This window comes from Equus caballus, chromosome 1, assembly GCF_041296265.1.
Source record: "Equus caballus isolate H_3958 breed thoroughbred chromosome 1, TB-T2T, whole genome shotgun sequence".
Taxonomy (NCBI): domain Eukaryota; kingdom Metazoa; phylum Chordata; class Mammalia; order Perissodactyla; family Equidae; genus Equus; species Equus caballus.
Genome location: NC_091684.1, coordinates 91,730,361 through 91,752,839, shown reverse-complemented (window position 1 = coordinate 91,752,839; position 22,479 = coordinate 91,730,361). Strand labels below are relative to the sequence as shown.

General features: G+C 67.2%; 5 non-coding genes across 5 annotated transcripts; all 5 read left to right on the top strand.

The window, feature by feature from the left end:
- Positions 1-1,645: 1,645 nt before the first annotated feature.
- Positions 1,646-1,764, top strand: LOC138919529 (5S ribosomal RNA). The gene has a single exon (XR_011429758.1). It is a non-coding gene; the product is annotated as a 5S ribosomal RNA (ribosomal RNA).
- Positions 1,765-5,808: 4,044 nt separating this feature from the next.
- On the top strand, positions 5,809-5,927 carry LOC138919527 (5S ribosomal RNA). The gene has a single exon (XR_011429756.1). It is a non-coding gene; the product is annotated as a 5S ribosomal RNA (ribosomal RNA).
- Positions 5,928-9,975: 4,048 nt separating this feature from the next.
- Positions 9,976-10,094, top strand: LOC138919525 (5S ribosomal RNA). Its single transcript, XR_011429752.1, has one exon. It is a non-coding gene; the product is annotated as a 5S ribosomal RNA (ribosomal RNA).
- A 4,072-nt stretch (positions 10,095-14,166) lies between these two features.
- Positions 14,167-14,285, top strand: LOC138919524 (5S ribosomal RNA). The gene has a single exon (XR_011429751.1). It is a non-coding gene; the product is annotated as a 5S ribosomal RNA (ribosomal RNA).
- Positions 14,286-18,361: 4,076 nt separating this feature from the next.
- On the top strand, positions 18,362-18,480 carry LOC138919522 (5S ribosomal RNA). Its single transcript, XR_011429750.1, has one exon. It is a non-coding gene; the product is annotated as a 5S ribosomal RNA (ribosomal RNA).
- The last annotated feature ends 3,999 nt before the right edge of the window (positions 18,481-22,479 follow it).

Below are 22,479 nucleotides of genomic sequence, written 5' to 3'. Positions count from 1 at the left end.
GGGTCCCGGGGGCTGCGGCGGGAAAGCCTTGCGGCACAGAACCCTGAAGCCCAGAGGTCTCGAGACAGGGAGAGCCGGGACGTCGGCAGGCACCGACGGGCCTTCGGACGCGACTCTTCCTCCCCGTCGTCACACCGTGCTGCTCCTCCCTCCGTCCTGGGCGCGAGCGCGCTCTTGGGAAAACGGAGGCGCCTTCGTCGGTGACCTAGCGGGCGGGAGATCCCGGGCAACGTCCCCAGCGGCACTTGAGCAGAACGGGGACGCTGCGGTCGGTCGTCGGGGAGGGGCTTCTACATGTCTGGTAGATGGAGCTGCTTTCTCGTGCCAAGTTCTCTGGGCCCTGACTTTTCTGCCTGCTCCTTCTATCACCTCAGTAAGGTCGGGGGTGCCCGGCAGAAAGAGGAAAAGAGCCAGAGTGAAGAAGCGGAGAGAAAGGAACACGCAAACCCGGACGCGCACACACACAGGCACACAGACACACAGGCGCGCGCGCGCGCACACACACACACACACACACACACGCCTACACACCCACTCGCACAACACGCACACGCACACGCACACGCACACGCAAGCGCAGACAGAGCGCGCCAGCGAGCTCCGGTGCCTGTCTGTGGTTCCTGGGCGATGGCGGGGCAGCGATGCCGGGAGCCCGGGACTCCTGAGAGCCTGTCTGCGCGGCCTAGGGCCCCAGGGGTGATCGCCAGCCCCGGGGCCCCTGCCTCCTGGCCCGGGCCCAGCTCCAGCACCACCGCCCTCCTGGGGGGGAAGCGAGCTCTTGGGCAGAGCCTCTCTGGGTCAGGGTGGGTGTCTGTCTAGGTCCGTGTCTTGGATCCTCTCCGTGTCGCCGTTTCTCTGTTTCTCCGTGTCTCTGTCTCTGTCTCTGTCTCTGGGTCTCTGGGCTGGCGCCAGCAGGAGCTGTCCAGGGTCCCCGCGAGGGGCGGGTTGGGGGCGGGGTGCCGGTCTCCTGGGCGGCGCTGGCGGGGGGAAGGGTGGCCGCCCCGCCTCCCCGCGCCCTCAGGGGCAGCGCGGCGGGCTTCCGCTGACGCCCTCTGGTCGCGCCGGTGGCTCCGCCTGGGTTTGGGCAAGTCGGGGCCCGGCCGGCGCCGCAGAGGTCAGGGCTCCCGCTGGGAGGCCCCTCGGGCCGGAGGGGACTCAGAGGAGCACGGGCCCGGCGGCCCGACGCCCCGACGCCTCGGGCCAAGTGCCCCGCGCCCCCCACCTCCCAGCAGCCGCATCTCCTGCGACCCATCGCCGGATCCGAGCGGCCAGGGCGGCCTGGAGTGTTCCCGGGCCGCGAGGGGAGAGCGCCCAGCCAGGCGCCCCGCCCCCATCCCCGCCCCCACCACCCCTCGTTTCCCACCGCCGCCCGCCCCGCCCCGCCTCCTCGCACCCCGGGCTGCTCCAGGCCTCCGCGCCCTGGGAGGGCAGCAGGGCGGGGCAGCGCAGGGTTTGGCTGGCCCGCTGGCCGCGCCCGAGGCGGCCGCGGCGGGAGGCAGCAGCGGGAGGAAGGCGGCAGGCCGAGCGCGGGCGCAGGGGGCGCCGGCGGCGGCGGGTGCGCGTCACAGAGGCCTGGGCGCGCGCGCGAGCCGCGGGCCGGGCGACGCGGCGCGGCTTCTTAGGGGCGCCGGCGGCAGGCGCCAGCGTCTACGGCCATACCACCCTGAACGCGCCCGATCTCGTCTGATCTCGGAAGCTAAGCAGGGTCGGGCCTGGTTAGTACTTGGATGGGAGACCGCCTGGGAATACCGGGTGCTGTAGGCTTTTGCCTCCCTCGCCTTTTGCCGCCTCCGGCCTCCGTCCTCCGCGGACGCCCCCCACCCCTCCAGCCAGCCCTCCCCCACCCCCCCCGCCACCCTCCGCACCGCGGGCCCGCCGGCGCCGCCCATGGGCAGGGCCCAACCCCTCCCCGCCACAGCCCAACCCTTCCAGCTCGCGGCCCCACCCGAACCCAGGGCCAATCGGGGCCAGCCCGGCGGGACCGGGACCGGGACCGGGACCGGGACCCCGACGCCGCACACGCCGCCCGCCGGCTCCCTCTGGCCTCGGCCTCTTCCCACCCGCTCGGCTCCCGCTCCGGTGACACCCCAGCCCTTCCCTCGGCGCCCCGCCCCCGCCGCCCCAGCCGCCGGGTAGAGTCGTCCTGTCAGGTGGAACGGATTCCACGGCGGTGCCGGGAGGCCCAAACGGGTCCCAAAGCGACCAGCCCCGCCCACCGAGGAAAGACACCTGGTCAGGCTTTTCCAGACACCGCCCGCTTCTCCAAGGACAGGGCGGACTGGGTTAGAGAGGCGCGTCTCGGGCACCTCACCCAAGACGGGATGGCTTCTGCCTTTGCTGGCGTCTGTGCCGCTGCAGGTCATCTTCTAAAACCTGGTACCCGCTCGCTTGTCCTTGAGAGGCTCATTCACAATCAACACTCCTTTCCCGACCTAAGTTTGTCCCTGTCAGTTTGTCTCGCTTTTCCTTCCAGAAGCCCCCTTCCCGGGGTGGGGGGGTAGGGGGGTGGGTGGGTCTGAGTTTCAAGCTCCACCTGACTGGGATCCCATTCTGCTTTCGCCTTCGGGCGGTCCTGCCTCGCTTGGAAACGCTGCTACGTTGCTCCTGGTGGATGAGCTTGCGTTCGTTTTGAGTTTGAGAACGCTGGATGCAAAGATGAGGAGTCTTGATGGCTGAGGCTTTTGGTGTCCCCTCACTCGGGGGCCTCCCTCTCTTCCCGCCTCCCCCCGCCTCCCCACCCACCCCCTCACACCCGACCCCTACCACCCCAGGGCCCCGGCCGGGCCCCGCCCCTCCAGGCCGCATCTGTCAGAGGGAGTTGAAAAGCCTCCTGACAGGACACGTCCTCCCTCAGCAGCCAGCCCTTCCTGGCTCCCTGGCTTCAGCTTTCCGTTCGCGTGGCTCGGGCAGCCTTTCGCATCTTCTTTGCACCTGCCTGTGTTTGCAACAGAGGACCGTGGCCAAGGGATCCAGGAAACCGGGAGGAGAGCTGGCTTCCGGGGAGGCGAATGGGAAGGACAGGGAGGCAGAGAGGGAGCCTTGCCTCAGAGAACGGACTTTGAACCCCCGAAGGGAAAAGTCCTCCAGATAAACCACGTCTTCCCCACCGAATCCAAGAGCCATACTCGCTCGCTGTGGAAAAATGGGGACATCCCGGTCAAAGCAGGACGAGAGAGGACCCAAAGCTCCCTCCTCTCCCCGTTCAGCCATCGTCGTCCTGGGAGGGAGTCTCTCCGCGGTTCGCTTCTCCTGCCGGCCCCGTTTCCCCTCCTGCCAACCCAGCGCCTCTATCGCCTGCTCCTCGCTTCCTCGGGCTGCGGGCTGCGGGCTGCGGGCTGCGGGCTGCGGGCTGCGGGATGGGGGGGGAGGGGCGGTGCGCGTCGCTCCCTGCCAGCTCGTGCCCGGGGTGGTTCTGACGGGTCCCCGGATCTGATCTCCGAGGAGCACCTTCTGCGGGGAGAAGCGGGACTGCGTCCCTGTCAGTTTCCCGGAGCGCGGGACCGGAGCCTTGCCCCGAAACGCAGGCTCGGGAGACCGAAGTCCTGAGCTGAAACCCAAGGGCCGCCGTCTCCCGCGAGTGACGTGCCCTCCCTGAGCTGCGCTTTCCTCATCTGGTGCGAGGGGGTCCTGGAGTTCGTGCCTCCTTGCGGGGGCGAGTGCTGGTGAGAACGCAAGCGGGAAACACGGAGCGGACCGCTCAGCACGGAGCGCGGCCTCGGTGGGGGCCCGGGCCTCGGCCGCCGTCCTTCCCCACGAGCCTACTTCTTGCCGCCGAGGCTCATCCAGCACCCAGGGATCGATCGCCTGGCTGCTTCCGGCCAGACACTCTCCTAGGTGCTGGCCACCCAGCAGCCGAGAACGCGGGTGCCAATCTCGGCCTCCGGGGCGTTCGCCTCCTCGCCTCTGGGGCCGCAAGACCAGCGGTGTGCCTACGCATGCCGGCGAGAGGTGGCAGAACCTGACGAGGACACGTGCCGTGGAAAATGGAGAGCTTGGCGCCCCGGAGGGCCTCGTCGGACGTCTGTGGATGGCCGTCGCTCTCTTTGCCGAAGCCCGCCCCCTGCCCGTCTTCTCTCCGTCCCAGGGTCCCCTTTCCAGTGGGACGCAAGAAGGCCCACAGGGCCCAAACGCTGGAGACGGGCAGCGCACACAGCGCGCCCTGGGTCCCGGGGGCTGCGGCGGGAAAGCCTTGCGGCACAGAACCCTGAAGCCCAGAGGTCTCGAGACAGGGAGAGCCGGGACGTCGGCAGGCACCGACGGGCCTTCGGACGCGACTCTTCCTCCCCGTCGTCACACCGTGCTGCTCCTCCCTCCGTCCTGGGCGCGAGCGCGCTCTTGGGAAAACGGAGGCGCCTTCGTCGGTGACCTAGCGGGCGGGAGATCCCGGGCAACGTCCCCAGCGGCACTTGAGCAGAACGGGGACGCTGCGGTCGGTCGTCGGGGAGGGGCTTCTACATGTCTGGTAGATGGAGCTGCTTTCTCGTGCCAAGTTCTCTGGGCCCTGACTTTTCTGCCTGCTCCTTCTATCACCTCAGTAAGGTCGGGGGTGCCCGGCAGAAAGAGGAAAAGAGCCAGAGTGAAGAAGCGGAGAGAAAGGAACACGCAAACCCGGACGCGCACACACACAGGCACACAGACACACAGGCGCGCGCGCGCGCGCACACACACACACACACACACACACGCCTACACACCCACTCGCACAACACGCACACGCACACGCACACGCACACGCAAGCGCAGACAGAGCGCGCCAGCGAGCTCCGGTGCCTGTCTGTGGTTCCTGGGCGATGGCGGGGCAGCGATGCCGGGAGCCCGGGACTCCTGAGAGCCTGTCTGCGCGGCCTAGGGCCCCAGGGGTGATCGCCAGCCCCGGGGCCCCTGCCTCCTGGCCCGGGCCCAGCTCCAGCACCACCGCCCTCCTGGGGGGGAAGCGAGCTCTTGGGCAGAGCCTCTCTGGGTCAGGGTGGGTGTCTGTCTAGGTCCGTGTCTTGGATCCTCTCCGTGTCGCCGTTTCTCTGTTTCTCCGTGTCTCTGTCTCTGTCTCTGTCTCTGGGTCTCTGGGCTGGCGCCAGCAGGAGCTGTCCAGGGTCCCCGCGAGGGGCGGGTTGGGGGCGGGGTGCCGGTCTCCTGGGCGGCGCTGGCGGGAGGAAGGGTGGCCGCCCCGCCTCCCCGCGCCCTCAGGGGCAGCGCGGCGGGCTTCCGCTGACGCCCTCTGGTCGCGCCGGTGGCTCCGCCTGGGTTTGGGCAAGTCGGGGCCCGGCCGGCGCCGCAGAGGTCAGGGCTCCCGCTGGGAGGCCCCTCGGGCCGGAGGGGACTCAGAGGAGCACGGGCCCGGCGGCCCGACGCCCCGACGCCTCGGGCCAAGTGCCCCGCGCCCCCCACCTCCCAGCAGCCGCATCTCCTGCGACCCATCGCCGGATCCGAGCGGCCAGGGCGGCCTGGAGTGTTCCCGGGCCGCGAGGGGAGAGCGCCCAGCCAGGCGCCCCGCCCCCATCCCCGCCCCCACCACCCCTCGTTTCCCACCGCCGCCCGCCCCGCCCCGCCTCCTCGCACCCCGGGCTGCTCCAGGCCTCCGCGCCCTGGGAGGGCAGCAGGGCGGGGCAGCGCAGGGTTTGGCTGGCCCGCTGGCCGCGCCCGAGGCGGCCGCGGCGGGAGGCAGCAGCGGGAGGAAGGCGGCAGGCCGAGCGCGGGCGCAGGGGGCGCCGGCGGCGGCGGGTGCGCGTCACAGAGGCCTGGGCGCGCGCGCGAGCCGCGGGCCGGGCGACGCGGCGCGGCTTCTTAGGGGCGCCGGCGGCAGGCGCCAGCGTCTACGGCCATACCACCCTGAACGCGCCCGATCTCGTCTGATCTCGGAAGCTAAGCAGGGTCGGGCCTGGTTAGTACTTGGATGGGAGACCGCCTGGGAATACCGGGTGCTGTAGGCTTTTGCCTCCCTCGCCTTTTGCCGCCTCCGGCCTCCGTCCTCCGCGGACGCCCCCCACCCCTCCAGCCAGCCCTCCCCCACCCCCCCCGCCACCCTCCGCACCGCGGGCCCGCCGGCGCCGCCCATGGGCAGGGCCCAACCCCTCCCCGCCACAGCCCAACCCTTCCAGCTCGCGGCCCCACCCGAACCCAGGGCCAATCGGGGCCAGCCCGGCGGGACCGGGACCGGGACCGGGACCGGGACCCCGACGCCGCACACGCCGCCCGCCGGCTCCCTCTGGCCTCGGCCTCTTCCCACCCGCTCGGCTCCCGCTCCGGTGACACCCCAGCCCTTCCCTCGGCGCCCCGCCCCCGCCGCCCCAGCCGCCGGGTAGAGTCGTCCTGTCAGGTGGAACGGATTCCACGGCGGTGCCGGGAGGCCCAAACGGGTCCCAAAGCGACCAGCCCCGCCCACCGAGGAAAGACACCTGGTCAGGCTTTTCCAGACACCGCCCGCTTCTCCAAGGACAGGGCGGACTGGGTTAGAGAGGCGCGTCTCGGGCACCTCACCCAAGACGGGATGGCTTCTGCCTTTGCTGGCGTCTGTGCCGCTGCAGGTCATCTTCTAAAACCTGGTACCCGCTCGCTTGTCCTTGAGAGGCTCATTCACAATCAACACTCCTTTCCCGACCTAAGTTTGTCCCTGTCAGTTTGTCTCGCTTTTCCTTCCAGAAGCCCCCTTCCCGGGGTGGCGGGGAGGGGGGGAGGTGGTGGGGGGGTAGGGGGGTGGGTGGGTCTGAGTTTCAAGCTCCACCTGACTAGGATCCCATTCTGCTTTCGCCTTCGGGCGGTCCTGCCTCGCTTGGAAACGCTGCTACGTTGCTCCTGGTGGATGAGCTTGCGTTCGTTTTGAGTTTGAGAACGCTGGATGCAAAGATGAGGAGTCTTGATGGCTGAGGCTTTTGGTGTCCCCTCACTCGGGGGCCTCCCTCTCTTCCCGCCTCCCCCCGCCTCCCCACCCACCCCCTCACACCCGACCCCTACCACCCCAGGGCCCCGGCCGGGCCCCGCCCCTCCAGGCCGCATCTGTCAGAGGGAGTTGAAAAGCCTCCTGACAGGACACGTCCTCCCTCAGCAGCCAGCCCTTCCTGGCTCCCTGGCTTCAGCTTTCCGTTCGCGTGGCTCGGGCAGCCTTTCGCATCTTCTTTGCACCTGCCTGTGTTTGCAACAGAGGACCGTGGCCAAGGGATCCAGGAAACCGGGAGGAGAGCTGGCTTCCGGGGAGGCGAATGGGAAGGACAGGGAGGCAGAGAGGGAGCCTTGCCTCAGAGAACGGACTTTGAACCCCCGAAGGGAAAAGTCCTCCAGATAAACCACGTCTTCCCCACCGAATCCAAGAGCCATACTCGCTCGCTGTGGAAAAATGGGGACATCCCGGTCAAAGCAGGACGAGAGAGGACCCAAAGCTCCCTCCTCTCCCCGTTCAGCCATCGTCGTCCTGGGAGGGAGTCTCTCCGCGGTTCGCTTCTCCTGCCGGCCCCGTTTCCCCTCCTGCCAACCCAGCGCCTCTATCGCCTGCTCCTCGCTTCCTCGGGCTGCGGGCTGCGGGCTGCGGGCTGCGGGCTGCGGGCTGCGGGATGGGGGGGGAGGGGCGGTGCGCGTCGCTCCCTGCCAGCTCGTGCCCGGGGTGGTTCTGACGGGTCCCCGGATCTGATCTCCGAGGAGCACCTTCTGCGGGGAGAAGCGGGACTGCGTCCCTGTCAGTTTCCCGGAGCGCGGGACCGGAGCCTTGCCCCGAAACGCAGGCTCGGGAGACCGAAGTCCTGAGCTGAAACCCAAGGGCCGCCGTCTCCCGCGAGTGACGTGCCCTCCCTGAGCTGCGCTTTCCTCATCTGGTGCGAGGGGGTCCTGGAGTTCGTGCCTCCTTGCGGGGGCGAGTGCTGGTGAGAACGCAAGCGGGAAACACGGAGCGGACCGCTCAGCACGGAGCGCGGCCTCGGTGGGGGCCCGGGCCTCGGCCGCCGTCCTTCCCCACGAGCCTACTTCTTGCCGCCGAGGCTCATCCAGCACCCAGGGATCGATCGCCTGGCTGCTTCCGGCCAGACACTCTCCTAGGTGCTGGCCACCCAGCAGCCGAGAACGCGGGTGCCAATCTCGGCCTCCGGGGCGTTCGCCTCCTCGCCTCTGGGGCCGCAAGACCAGCGGTGTGCCTACGCATGCCGGCGAGAGGTGGCAGAACCTGACGAGGACACGTGCCGTGGAAAATGGAGAGCTTGGCGCCCCGGAGGGCCTCGTCGGACGTCTGTGGATGGCCGTCGCTCTCTTTGCCGAAGCCCGCCCCCTGCCCGTCTTCTCTCCGTCCCAGGGTCCCCTTTCCAGTGGGACGCAAGAAGGCCCACAGGGCCCAAACGCTGGAGATGGGCAGCGCACACAGCGCGCCCTGGGTCCCGGGGGCTGCGGCGGGAAAGCCTTGCGGCACAGAACCCTGAAGCCCAGAGGTCTCGAGACAGGGAGAGCCGGGACGTCGGCAGGCACCGACGGGCCTTCGGACGCGACTCTTCCTCCCCGTCGTCACACCGTGCTGCTCCTCCCTCCGTCCTGGGCGCGAGCGCGCTCTTGGGAAAACGGAGGCGCCTTCGTCGGTGACCTAGCGGGCGGGAGATCCCGGGCAACGTCCCCAGCGGCACTTGAGCAGAACGGGGACGCTGCGGTCGGTCGTCGGGGAGGGGCTTCTACATGTCTGGTAGATGGAGCTGCTTTCTCGTGCCAAGTTCTCTGGGCCCTGACTTTTCTGCCTGCTCCTTCTATCACCTCAGTAAGGTCGGGGGTGCCCGGCAGAAAGAGGAAAAGAGCCAGAGTGAAGAAGCGGAGAGAAAGGAACACGCAAACCCGGACGCGCACACACACAGGCACACAGACACACAGGCGCGCGCGCGCACACACACACACACACACACACGCCTACACACCCACTCGCACAACACGCACACGCACACGCAAGCGCAGACAGAGCGCGCCAGCGAGCTCCGGTGCCTGTCTGTGGTTCCTGGGCGATGGCGGGGCAGCGATGCCGGGAGCCCGGGACTCCTGAGAGCCTGTCTGCGCGGCCTAGGGCCCCAGGGGTGATCGCCAGCCCCGGGGCCCCTGCCTCCTGGCCCGGGCCCAGCTCCAGCACCACCGCCCTCCTGGGGGGGAAGCGAGCTCTTGGGCAGAGCCTCTCTGGGTCAGGGTGGGTGTCTGTCTAGGTCCGTGTCTTGGATCCTCTCCGTGTCGCCGTTTCTCTGTTTCTCCGTGTCTCTGTCTCTGTCTCTGTCTCTGGGTCTCTGGGCTGGCGCCAGCAGGAGCTGTCCAGGGTCCCCGCGAGGGGCGGGTTGGGGGCGGGGTGCCGGTCTCCTGGGCGGCGCTGGCGGGAGGAAGGGTGGCCGCCCCGCCTCCCCGCGCCCTCAGGGGCAGCGCGGCGGGCTTCCGCTGACGCCCTCTGGTCGCGCCGGTGGCTCCGCCTGGGTTTGGGCAAGTCGGGGCCCGGCCGGCGCCGCAGAGGTCAGGGCTCCCGCTGGGAGGCCCCTCGGGCCGGAGGGGACTCAGAGGAGCACGGGCCCGGCGGCCCGACGCCCCGACGCCTCGGGCCAAGTGCCCCGCGCCCCCCACCTCCCAGCAGCCGCATCTCCTGCGACCCATCGCCGGATCCGAGCGGCCAGGGCGGCCTGGAGTGTTCCCGGGCCGCGAGGGGAGAGCGCCCAGCCAGGCGCCCCGCCCCCATCCCCGCCCCCACCACCCCTCGTTTCCCACCGCCGCCCGCCCCGCCCCGCCTCCTCGCAACCCGGGCTGCTCCAGGCCTCCGCGCCCTGGGAGGGCAGCAGGGCGGGGCAGCGCAGGGTTTGGCTGGCCCGCTGGCCGCGCCCGAGGCGGCCGCGGCGGGAGGCAGCAGCGGGAGGAAGGCGGCAGGCCGAGCGCGGGCGCAGGGGGCGCCGGCGGCGGCGGGTGCGCGTCACAGAGGCCTGGGCGCGCGCGCGAGCCGCGGGCCGGGCGACGCGGCGCGGCTTCTTAGGGGCGCCGGCGGCAGGCGCCAGCGTCTACGGCCATACCACCCTGAACGCGCCCGATCTCGTCTGATCTCGGAAGCTAAGCAGGGTCGGGCCTGGTTAGTACTTGGATGGGAGACCGCCTGGGAATACCGGGTGCTGTAGGCTTTTGCCTCCCTCGCCTTTTGCCGCCTCCGGCCTCCGTCCTCCGCGGACGCCCCCCACCCCTCCAGCCAGCCCTCCCCCACCCCCCCCGCCACCCTCCGCACCGCGGGCCCGCCGGCGCCGCCCATGGGCAGGGCCCAACCCCTCCCCGCCACAGCCCAACCCTTCCAGCTCGCGGCCCCACCCGAACCCAGGGCCAATCGGGGCCAGCCCGGCGGGACCGGGACCGGGACCGGGACCGGGACCCCGACGCCGCACACGCCGCCCGCCGGCTCCCTCTGGCCTCGGCCTCTTCCCACCCGCTCGGCTCCCGCTCCGGTGACACCCCAGCCCTTCCCTCGGCGCCCCGCCCCCGCCGCCCCAGCCGCCGGGTAGAGTCGTCCTGTCAGGTGGAACGGATTCCACGGCGGTGCCGGGAGGCCCAAACGGGTCCCAAAGCGACCAGCCCCGCCCACCGAGGAAAGACACCTGGTCAGGCTTTTCCAGACACCGCCCGCTTCTCCAAGGACAGGGCGGACTGGGTTAGAGAGGCGCGTCTCGGGCACCTCACCCAAGACGGGATGGCTTCTGCCTTTGCTGGCGTCTGTGCCGCTGCAGGTCATCTTCTAAAACCTGGTACCCGCTCGCTTGTCCTTGAGAGGCTCATTCACAATCAACACTCCTTTCCCGACCTAAGTTTGTCCCTGTCAGTTTGTCTCGCTTTTCCTTCCAGAAGCCCCCTTCCCGGGGTGGCGGGGAGGGGGGGAGGTGGTGGGGGGGTAGGGGGGTGGGTGGGTCTGAGTTTCAAGCTCCACCTGACTAGGATCCCATTCTGCTTTCGCCTTCGGGCGGTCCTGCCTCGCTTGGAAACGCTGCTACGTTGCTCCTGGTGGATGAGCTTGCGTTCGTTTTGAGTTTGAGAACGCTGGATGCAAAGATGAGGAGTCTTGATGGCTGAGGCTTTTGGTGTCCCCTCACTCGGGGGCCTCCCTCTCTTCCCGCCTCCCCCCGCCTCCCCACCCACCCCCTCACACCCGACCCCTACCACCCCAGGGCCCCGGCCGGGCCCCGCCCCTCCAGGCCGCATCTGTCAGAGGGAGTTGAAAAGCCTCCTGACAGGACACGTCCTCCCTCAGCAGCCAGCCCTTCCTGGCTCCCTGGCTTCAGCTTTCCGTTCGCGTGGCTCGGGCAGCCTTTCGCATCTTCTTTGCACCTGCCTGTGTTTGCAACAGAGGACCGTGGCCAAGGGATCCAGGAAACCGGGAGGAGAGCTGGCTTCCGGGGAGGCGAATGGGAAGGACAGGGAGGCAGAGAGGGAGCCTTGCCTCAGAGAACGGACTTTGAACCCCCGAAGGGAAAAGTCCTCCAGATAAACCACGTCTTCCCCACCGAATCCAAGAGCCATACTCGCTCGCTGTGGAAAAATGGGGACATCCCGGTCAAAGCAGGACGAGAGAGGACCCAAAGCTCCCTCCTCTCCCCGTTCAGCCATCGTCGTCCTGGGAGGGAGTCTCTTCGCGGTTCGCTTCTCCTGCCGGCCCCGTGTCCCCTCCTGCCAACCCAGCGCCTCTATCGCCTGCTCCTCGCTTCCTCGGGCTGCGGGCTGCGGGCTGCGGGCTGCGGGCTGCGGGCTGCGGGCCGCGGGCTGCGGGATGGGGGGGCAGGGGCGGTGCGCGTCGCTCCCTGCCAGCTCGTGCCCGGGGTGGTTCTGACGGGTCCCCGGATCTGATCTCCGAGGAGCACCTTCTGCGGGGAGAAGCGGGACTGCGTCCCTGTCAGTTTCCCGGAGCGCGGGACCGGAGCCTTGCCCCGAAACGCAGGCTCGGGAGACCGAAGTCCTGAGCTGAAACCCAAGGGCCGCCGTCTCCCGCGAGTGACGTGCCCTCCCTGAGCTGCGCTTTCCTCATCTGGTGCGAGGGGGTCCTGGAGTTCGTGCCTCCTTGCGGGGGCGAGTGCTGGTGAGAACGCAAGCGGGAAACACGGAGCGGACCGCTCAGCACGGAGCGCGGCCTCGGTGGGGGCCCGGGCCTCGGCCGCCGTCCTTCCCCACGAGCCTACTTCTTGCCGCCGAGGCTCATCCAGCACCCAGGGATCGATCGCCTGGCTGCTTCCGGCCAGACACTCTCCTAGGTGCTGGCCACCCAGCAGCCGAGAACGCGGGTGCCAATCTCGGCCTCCGGGGCGTTCGCCTCCTCGCCTCTGGGGCCGCAAGACCAGCGGTGTGCCTACGCATGCCGGCGAGAGGTGGCAGAACCTGACGAGGACACGTGCCGTGGAAAATGGAGAGCTTGGCGCCCCGGAGGGCCTCGTCGGACGTCTGTGGATGGCCGTCGCTCTCTTTGCCGAAGCCCGCCCCCTGCCCGTCTTCTCTCCGTCCCAGGGTCCCCTTTCCAGTGGGACGCAAGAAGGCCCACAGGGCCCAAACGCTGGAGACGGGCAGCGCACACAGCGCGCCCTGGGTCCCGGGGGCTGCGGCGGGAAAGCCTTGCGGCACAGAACCCTGAAGCCCAGAGGTCTCGAGACAGGGAGAGCCGGGACGTCGGCAGGCACCGACGGGCCTTCGGACGCGACTCTTCCTCCCCGTCGTCACACCGTGCTGCTCCTCCCTCCGTCCTGGGCGCGAGCGCGCTCTTGGGAAAACGGAGGCGCCTTCGTCGGTGACCTAGCGGGCGGGAGATCCCGGGCAACGTCCCCAGCGGCACTTGAGCAGAACGGGGACGCTGCGGTCGGTCGTCGGGGAGGGGCTTCTACATGTCTGGTAGATGGAGCTGCTTTCTCGTGCCAAGTTCTCTGGGCCCTGACTTTTCTGCCTGCTCCTTCTATCACCTCAGTAAGGTCGGGGGTGCCCGGCAGAAAGAGGAAAAGAGCCAGAGTGAAGAAGCGGAGAGAAAGGAACACGCAAACCCGGACGCGCACACACACAGGCACACAGACACACAGGCGCGCGCGCGCGCACACACACACACACACACACACACGCCTACACACCCACTCGCACAACACGCACACGCACACGCACACGCAAGCGCAGACAGAGCGCGCCAGCGAGCTCCGGTGCCTGTCTGTGGTTCCTGGGCGATGGCGGGGCAGCGATGCCGGGAGCCCGGGACTCCTGAGAGCCTGTCTGCGCGGCCTAGGGCCCCAGGGGTGATCGCCAGCCCCGGGGCCCCTGCCTCCTGGCCCGGGCCCAGCTCCAGCACCACCGCCCTCCTGGGGGGGAAGCGAGCTCTTGGGCAGAGCCTCTCTGGGTCAGGGTGGGTGTCTGTCTAGGTCCGTGTCTTGGATCCTCTCCGTGTCGCCGTTTCTCTGTTTCTCCGTGTCTCTGTCTCTGTCTCTGTCTCTGGGTCTCTGGGCTGGCGCCAGCAGGAGCTGTCCAGGGTCCCCGCGAGGGGCGGGTTGGGGGCGGGGTGCCGGTCTCCTGGGCGGCGCTGGCGGGGGGAAGGGTGGCCGCCCCGCCTCCCCGCGCCCTCAGGGGCAGCGCGGCGGGCTTCCGCTGACGCCCTCTGGTCGCGCAGGTGGCTCCGCCTGGGTTTGGGCAAGTCGGGGCCCGGCCGGCGCCGCAGAGGTCAGGGCTCCCGCTGGGAGGCCCCTCGGGCCGGAGGGGACTCAGAGGAGCACGGGCCCGGCGGCCCGACGCCCCGACGCCTCGGGCCAAGTGCCCCGCGCCCCCCACCTCCCAGCAGCCGCATCTCCTGCGACCCATCGCCGGATCCGAGCGGCCAGGGCGGCCTGGAGTGTTCCCGGGCCGCGAGGGGAGAGCGCCCAGCCAGGCGCCCCGCCCCCATCCCCGCCCCCACCACCCCTCGTTTCCCACCGCCGCCCGCCCCGCCCCGCCTCCTCGCACCCCGGGCTGCTCCAGGCCTCCGCGCCCTGGGAGGGCAGCAGGGCGGGGCAGCGCAGGGTTTGGCTGGCCCGCTGGCCGCGCCCGAGGCGGCCGCGGCGGGAGGCAGCAGCGGGAGGAAGGCGGCAGGCCGAGCGCGGGCGCAGGGGGCGCCGGCGGCGGCGGGTGCGCGTCACAGAGGCCTGGGCGCGCGCGCGAGCCGCGGGCCGGGCGACGCGGCGCGGCTTCTTAGGGGCGCCGGCGGCAGGCGCCAGCGTCTACGGCCATACCACCCTGAACGCGCCCGATCTCGTCTGATCTCGGAAGCTAAGCAGGGTCGGGCCTGGTTAGTACTTGGATGGGAGACCGCCTGGGAATACCGGGTGCTGTAGGCTTTTGCCTCCCTCGCCTTTTGCCGCCTCCGGCCTCCGTCCTCCGCGGACGCCCCCCACCCCTCCAGCCAGCCCTCCCCCACCCCCCCCGCCACCCTCCGCACCGCGGGCCCGCCGGCGCCGCCCATGGGCAGGGCCCAACCCCTCCCCGCCACAGCCCAACCCTTCCAGCTCGCGGCCCCACCCGAACCCAGGGCCAATCGGGGCCAGCCCGGCGGGACCGGGACCGGGACCGGGACCGGGACCCCGACGCCGCACACGCCGCCCGCCGGCTCCCTCTGGCCTCGGCCTCTTCCCACCCGCTCGGCTCCCGCTCCGGTGACACCCCAGCCCTTCCCTCGGCGCCCCGCCCCCGCCGCCCCAGCCGCCGGGTAGAGTCGTCCTGTCAGGTGGAACGGATTCCACGGCGGTGCCGGGAGGCCCAAACGGGTCCCAAAGCGACCAGCCCCGCCCACCGAGGAAAGACACCTGGTCAGGCTTTTCCAGACACCGCCCGCTTCTCCAAGGACAGGGCGGACTGGGTTAGAGAGGCGCGTCTCGGGCACCTCACCCAAGACGGGATGGCTTCTGCCTTTGCTGGCGTCTGTGCCGCTGCAGGTCATCTTCTAAAACCTGGTACCCGCTCGCTTGTCCTTGAGAGGCTCATTCACAATCAACACTCCTTTCCCGACCTAAGTTTGTCCCTGTCAGTTTGTCTCGCTTTTCCTTCCAGAAGCCCCCTTCCCGGGGTGGCGGGGAGGGGGGGAGGTGGTGGGGGGGTAGGGGGGTGGGTGGGTCTGAGTTTCAAGCTCCACCTGACTGGGATCCCATTCTGCTTTCGCCTTCGGGCGGTCCTGCCTCGCTTGGAAACGCTGCTACGTTGCTCCTGGTGGATGAGCTTGCGTTCGTTTTGAGTTTGAGAACGCTGGATGCAAAGATGAGGAGTCTTGATGGCTGAGGCTTTTGGTGTCCCCTCACTCGGGGGCCTCCCTCTCTTCCCGCCTCCCCCCGCCTCCCCACCCACCCCCTCACACCCGACCCCTACCACCCCAGGGCCCCGGCCGGGCCCCGCCCCTCCAGGCCGCATCTGTCAGAGGGAGTTGAAAAGCCTCCTGACAGGACACGTCCTCCCTCAGCAGCCAGCCCTTCCTGGCTCCCTGGCTTCAGCTTTCCGTTCGCGTGGCTCGGGCAGCCTTTCGCATCTTCTTTGCACCTGCCTGTGTTTGCAACAGAGGACCGTGGCCAAGGGATCCAGGAAACCGGGAGGAGAGCTGGCTTCCGGGGAGGCGAATGGGAAGGACAGGGAGGCAGAGAGGGAGCCTTGCCTCAGAGAACGGACTTTGAACCCCCGAAGGGAAAAGTCCTCCAGATAAACCACGTCTTCCCCACCGAATCCAAGAGCCATACTCGCTCGCTGTGGAAAAATGGGGACATCCCGGTCAAAGCAGGACGAGAGAGGACCCAAAGCTCCCTCCTCTCCCCGTTCAGCCATCGTCGTCCTGGGAGGGAGTCTCTTCGCGGTTCGCTTCTCCTGCCGGCCCCGTGTCCCCTCCTGCCAACCCAGCGCCTCTATCGCCTGCTCCTCGCTTCCTCGGGCTGCGGGCTGCGGGCTGCGGGCTGCGGGCTGCGGGCTGCGGGCCGCGGGCTGCGGGATGGGGGGGCAGGGGCGGTGCGCGTCGCTCCCTGCCAGCTCGTGCCCGGGGTGGTTCTGACGGGTCCCCGGATCTGATCTCCGAGGAGCACCTTCTGCGGGGAGAAGCGGGACTGCGTCCCTGTCAGTTTCCCGGAGCGCGGGACCGGAGCCTTGCCCCGAAACGCAGGCTCGGGAGACCGAAGTCCTGAGCTGAAACCCAAGGGCCGCCGTCTCCCGCGAGTGACGTGCCCTCCCTGAGCTGCGCTTTCCTCATCTGGTGCGAGGGGGTCCTGGAGTTCGTGCCTCCTTGCGGGGGCGAGTGCTGGTGAGAACGCAAGCGGGAAACACGGAGCGGACCGCTCAGCACGGAGCGCGGCCTCGGTGGGGGCCCGGGCCTCGGCCGCCGTCCTTCCCCACGAGCCTACTTCTTGCCGCCAAGGCTCATCCAGCACCCAGGGATCGATCGCCTGGCTGCTTCCGGCCAGACACTCTCCTAGGTGCTGGCCACCCAGCAGCCGAGAACGCGGGTGCCAATCTCGGCCTCCGGGGCGTTCGCCTCCTCGCCTCTGGGGCCGCAAGACCAGCGGTGTGCCTACGCATGCCGGCGAGAGGTGGCAGAACCTGACGAGGACACGTGCCGTGGAAAATGGAGAGCTTGGCGCCCCGGAGGGCCTCGTCGGACGTCTGTGGATGGCCGTCGCTCTCTTTGCCGAAGCCCGCCCCCTGCCCGTCTTCTCTCCGTCCCAGGGTCCCCTTTCCAGTGGGACGCAAGAAGGCCCACAGGGCCCAAACGCTGGAGATGGGCAGCGCACACAGCGCGCCCTGGGTCCCGGGGGGTGCGGCGGGAAAGCCTTGCGGCACAGAACCCTGAAGCCCAGAGGTCTCGAGACAGGGAGAGCCGGGACGTCGGCAGGCACCGACGGGCCTTCGGACGCGACTCTTCCTCCCCGTCGTCACACCGTGCTGCTCCTCCCTCCGTCCTGGGCGCGAGCGCGCTCTTGGGAAAACGGAGGCGCCTTCGTCGGTGACCTAGCGGGCGGGAGATCCCGGGCAACGTCCCCAGCGGCACTTGAGCAGAACGGGGACGCTGCGGTCGGTCGTCGGGGAGGGGCTTCTACATGTCTGGTAGATGGAGCTGCTTTCTCGTGCCAAGTTCTCTGGGCCCTGACTTTTCTGCCTGCTCCTTCTATCACCTCAGTAAGGTCGGGGGTGCCCGGCAGAAAGAGGAAAAGAGCCAGAGTGAAGAAGCGGAGAGAAAGGAACACGCAAACCCGGACGCGCACACACACAGGCACACAGACACACAGGCGCGCGCGCGCGCACACACACACACACACACACACGCCTACACACCCACTCGCACAACACGCACACGCACACGCACACGCACACGCAAGCGCAGACAGAGCGCGCCAGCGAGCTCCGGTGCCTGTCTGTGGTTCCTGGGCGATGGCGGGGCAGCGATGCCGGGAGCCCGGGACTCCTGAGAGCCTGTCTGCGCGGCCTAGGGCCCCAGGGGTGATCGCCAGCCCCGGGGCCCCTGCCTCCTGGCCCGGGCCCAGCTCCAGCACCACCGCCCTCCTGGGGGGGAAGCGAGCTCTTGGGCAGAGCCTCTCTGGGTCAGGGTGGGTGTCTGTCTAGGTCCGTGTCTTGGATCCTCTCCGTGTCGCCGTTTCTCTGTTTCTCCGTGTCTCTGTCTCTGTCTCTGTCTCTGGGTCTCTGGGCTGGCGCCAGCAGGAGCTGTCCAGGGTCCCCGCGAGGGGCGGGTTGGGGGCGGGGTGCCGGTCTCCTGGGCGGCGCTGGCGGGGGGAAGGGTGGCCGCCCCGCCTCCCCGCGCCCTCAGGGGCAGCGCGGCGGGCTTCCGCTGACGCCCTCTGGTCGCGCCGGTGGCTCCGCCTGGGTTTGGGCAAGTCGGGGCCCGGCCGGCGCCGCAGAGGTCAGGGCTCCCGCTGGGAGGCCCCTCGGGCCGGAGGGGACTCAGAGGAGCACGGGCCCGGCGGCCCGACGCCCCGACGCCTCGGGCCAAGTGCCCCGCGCCCCCCACCTCCCAGCAGCCGCATCTCCTGCGACCCATCGCCGGATCCGAGCGGCCAGGGCGGCCTGGAGTGTTCCCGGGCCGCGAGGGGAGAGCGCCCAGCCAGGCGCCCCGCCCCCATCCCCGCCCCCACCACCCCTCGTTTCCCACCGCCGCCCGCCCCGCCCCGCCTCCTCGCACCCCGGGCTGCTCCAGGTCTCCGCGCCCTGGGAGGGCAGCAGGGCGGGGCAGCGCAGGGTTTGGCTGGCCCGCTGGCCGCGCCCGAGGCGGCCGCGGCGGGAGGCAGCAGCGGGAGGAAGGCGGCAGGCCGAGCGCGGGCGCAGGGGGCGCCGGCGGCGGCGGGTGCGCGTCACAGAGGCCTGGGCGCGCGCGCGAGCCGCGGGCCGGGCGACGCGGCGCGGCTTCTTAGGGGCGCCGGCGGCAGGCGCCAGCGTCTACGGCCATACCACCCTGAACGCGCCCGATCTCGTCTGATCTCGGAAGCTAAGCAGGGTCGGGCCTGGTTAGTACTTGGATGGGAGACCGCCTGGGAATACCGGGTGCTGTAGGCTTTTGCCTCCCTCGCCTTTTGCCGCCTCCGGCCTCCGTCCTCCGCGGACGCCCCCCACCCCTCCAGCCAGCCCTCCCCCACCCCCCCCGCCACCCTCCGCACCGCGGGCCCGCCGGCGCCGCCCATGGGCAGGGCCCAACCCCTCCCCGCCACAGCCCAACCCTTCCAGCTCGCGGCCCCACCCGAACCCAGGGCCAATCGGGGCCAGCCCGGCGGGACCGGGACCGGGACCGGGACCGGGACCCCGACGCCGCACACGCCGCCCGCCGGCTCCCTCTGGCCTCGGCCTCTTCCCACCCGCTCGGCTCCCGCTCCGGTGACACCCCAGCCCTTCCCTCGGCGCCCCGCCCCCGCCGCCCCAGCCGCCGGGTAGAGTCGTCCTGTCAGGTGGAACGGATTCCCGGCCCAAACGGGTCCCAAAGCGACCAGCCCCGCCCACCGAGGAAAGACACCTGGTCAGGCTTTTCCAGACACCGCCCGCTTCTCCAAGGACAGGGCGGACTGGGTTAGAGAGGCGCGTCTCGGGCACCTCACCCAAGACGGGATGGCTTCTGCCTTTGCTGGCGTCTGTGCCGCTGCAGGTCATCTTCTAAAACCTGGTACCCGCTCGCTTGTCCTTGAGAGGCTCATTCACAATCAACACTCCTTTCCCGACCTAAGTTTGTCCCTGTCAGTTTGTCTCGCTTTTCCTTCCAGAAGCCCCCTTCCCGGGGTGTGGGGGAGGGGGGGCGGTGGTGGGGGGGGTAGGGGCTGGGTGGGTCTGAGTTTCAAGCTCCACCTGACTAGGATCCCATTCTGCTTTCGCCTTCGGGCGGTCCTGCCTCGCTTGGAAACGCTGCTACGTTGCTCCTGGTGGATGAGCTTGCGTTCGTTTTGAGTTTGAGAACGCTGGATGCAAAGATGAGGAGTCTTGATGGCTGAGGCTTTTGGTGTCCCCTCACTCGGGGGCCTCCCTCTCTTCCCGCCTCCCCCCGCCTCCCCACCCACCCCCTCACACCCGACCCCTACCACCCCAGGGCCCCGGCCGGGCCCCGCCCCTCCAGGCCGCATCTGTCAGAGGGAGTTGAAAAGCCTCCTGACAGGACACGTCCTCCCTCAGCAGCCAGCCCTTCCTGGCTCCCTGGCTTCAGCTTTCCGTTCGCGTGGCTCGGGCAGCCTTTCGCATCTTCTTTGCACCTGCCTGTGTTTGCAACAGAGGACCGTGGCCAAGGGATCCAGGAAACCGGGAGGAGAGCTGGCTTCCGGGGAGGTGAATGGGAAGGACAGGGAGGCAGAGAGGGAGCCTTGCCTCAGAGAACGGACTTTGAACCCCCGAAGGGAAAAGTCCTCCAGATAAACCACGTCTTCCCCACCGAATCCAAGAGCCATACTCGCTCGCTGTGGAAAAATGGGGACATCCCGGTCAAAGCAGGACGAGAGAGGACCCAAAGCTCCCTCCTCTCCCCGTTCAGCCATCGTCGTCCTGGGAGGGAGTCTCTTCACGGTTCGCTTCTCCTGCCGGCCCCGTTTCCCCTCCTGCCAACCCAGAGCCAGTTGCTGACCCTCAATTTCGCCCCCGCTGGCTCGGCGTTTTGTCTGACTTTTCTTCCCTGTCACTTCAAGGTTTGCTTGTTCATGATCCTTTCTCCTGTGAGGTCTTTTGGTACAATGAAGGCAAGTTCATTTGTCACCTATCGGACTGGGGTATCCTGGGCAATGTGTCCACCTGCACTTGAACAGAATGAGGCCTGTGCTGTCATCGGGAAGGCCTTGTCGATGTCTGGTAGATGGAGCTGCTTTCTAGCGTCCTGTTCTTGGTCCTGACTTTTCTGCCTTGTCCTTCTGTCATCCCACACATTCCAAGGTTGCCCCTCAGAAGGAGGAAAAGACCGAGAATGACGGAGCATTGAGATAAACAATGACATTCACAGACACATGCACATGCTCGCTAACACAAACAGAGAGAGAGAGTTTTGGTGCCTGTCTATTGTTCCTCAGTGTCCATGTCATGGTGTATTTTTCTTAGTTTCCCTGGTCTCTAGACTCCCTGTCTGCATGTTTTTGGCCCTCAGGGTTGATCGCCAGCCCCAGGGCCCCTTTTTCTTGCTCAGCTCAGCTGCTGCACCCCGCCCTCATGTGAGGTGGTGGTCTCTTGTGCTGAGCTTCTGTATGTCAATATCAGTGTCTCTCTGTGTCCACTGGGTGTCTGTCTAGGTCTGTTCTTGGATCCTCTCAATTTCTTTGTCTGTCTCTGTATTTCTCAGGTCCCTCATTCAGGAGCTGTCCAGGGTCCCCGCGAGGTCTTCATGGGCACGGGTTCTTGGTCTTTCTGCACATTCTTGGGGCAAAAGTGGCCCCAGAGGAAGGGTGGCGTGGTTCTTCCAATTTCCTCTGCTTGCGGTGATGGCTCCAGTAGTGTTTTGGCAAGTTGGGACCAGGCTAGGGCAGCGGCGGTGGCTGTAGTCCCGGTTGGGTGGCTCCTCTGCGCAGAGGGGACTCAGAGGACCACTGACCCTGGGCCCTGACACCCTGATGCTGCGATGCCCCAATGCCCCAGACCACATGTCCTTCAACAGCCTGATCTCCTGCATTGCCCGCTGTATCTGAGTGGGCAGGGGTCCTGGAGATTCCTTGGATGTAGTGGGAGAGAGCCTAGACTTGTGCCCCGCCACCTCCTCCACACAACTCCTATGGTGCTATAAGCCTGTTGGGCCCTGGGCAGGCAGCAGGGCATTGCCCTGCAGGGTTTGTTTCCTGTTTTTCTGTGACAGATGGATGCAATGGGAGTCATTGGGAAGGCATTGGTGTTTCTCACTTTTTATCTGGCTTTAATCGGCCTTGTGGCCTCTGATATATAGCAGAGCATGTTCAAGCTCACCTCTTGGATTCCCAAGGAATGACTTCAAAGTAATGCAGTGATAAACTGTTTTAGGCAGAGTGGTAAGTAATTTGAATCATTACCTTATCTCTGTCACTTTTTATCATTATAACCATCTTTCATTCTTATGATCCTGTCTGTCTTTTAGTATATTAAAAATTTGAGTCCTTTTCCCCAGGGAAAGAAGACTTCATGCTTTTTCTCCTAAGCTCCTGTGCCGAGGATATCTCTCAGCAGATCTAGAAGGATTTCTCTTTAAATACTTCCCATGATCTGGTGCCCATTACCTTCATCAAGTCTCCTAGGATTTCAGTGCATTTTCCACCATGTGATGAGCAGACCACTCACTACCCAGAGATTCATAGCGTATCTCAAAGAATAGGCAACATGATTGAAAATCTAACACATTTCATCCAAGGCCAAAAGGTGTTTTACAAAGATGGATGTCTATAGATGGATGGGTGATGGAGGGAGGGGTGGAGGGGGACACATAATTTTACGTGTCTGTGTCACAAGGAACGTCTTCCAGTCAGTGGATTACCTTATTTTTTTTACTTGTAGGGGATTTTCATTAGCTTCCAAAGGAAATTGAAGAGGAAAGCAAATAAATATTCCTTAAAGAAACTCTCTAATGTTATAAAACTTGTTCTGAAGAAGATTGACTCTTGTAGTAAAACTGTTGAAGTGGGGCCATGTCATTGTCATGAGCAGCCACTCACTGCCCTCTGATGGCCACGTGTGAAATGGCAGGAGTGCTGCAGGGCTTCCTGGTTCTGTCAGCAAAAGAAGGCACCTTGACACTTAGACATATTCATAGGATTGCAGTTAGACCGAAACAAATTCTGTAAGATTCAATGTTTTGGGGGTGCCTTCTAGTAGAAGTCATTGTCTTTTTACTTGACATTATGAAAAAATAGGCCTCTCCCCACGTGTAGTGTTTCACGGAGTATTACTGAGAGCCTGAGTCAGGCCCTGGGTTCCAGAGCAGAAAACAGAGACAAGATCGCTGCCTCTCAGGACCCGCAGGGGGTGGGGTGGGAAAGTGTGGGGATCAGCGGTCTACATTGCAGCACCTTATGTCTGGTTGAAGAAAACAGTGTATCACCACAAAGCGTATGTATGCAAACCTTCTGATTAAACAAT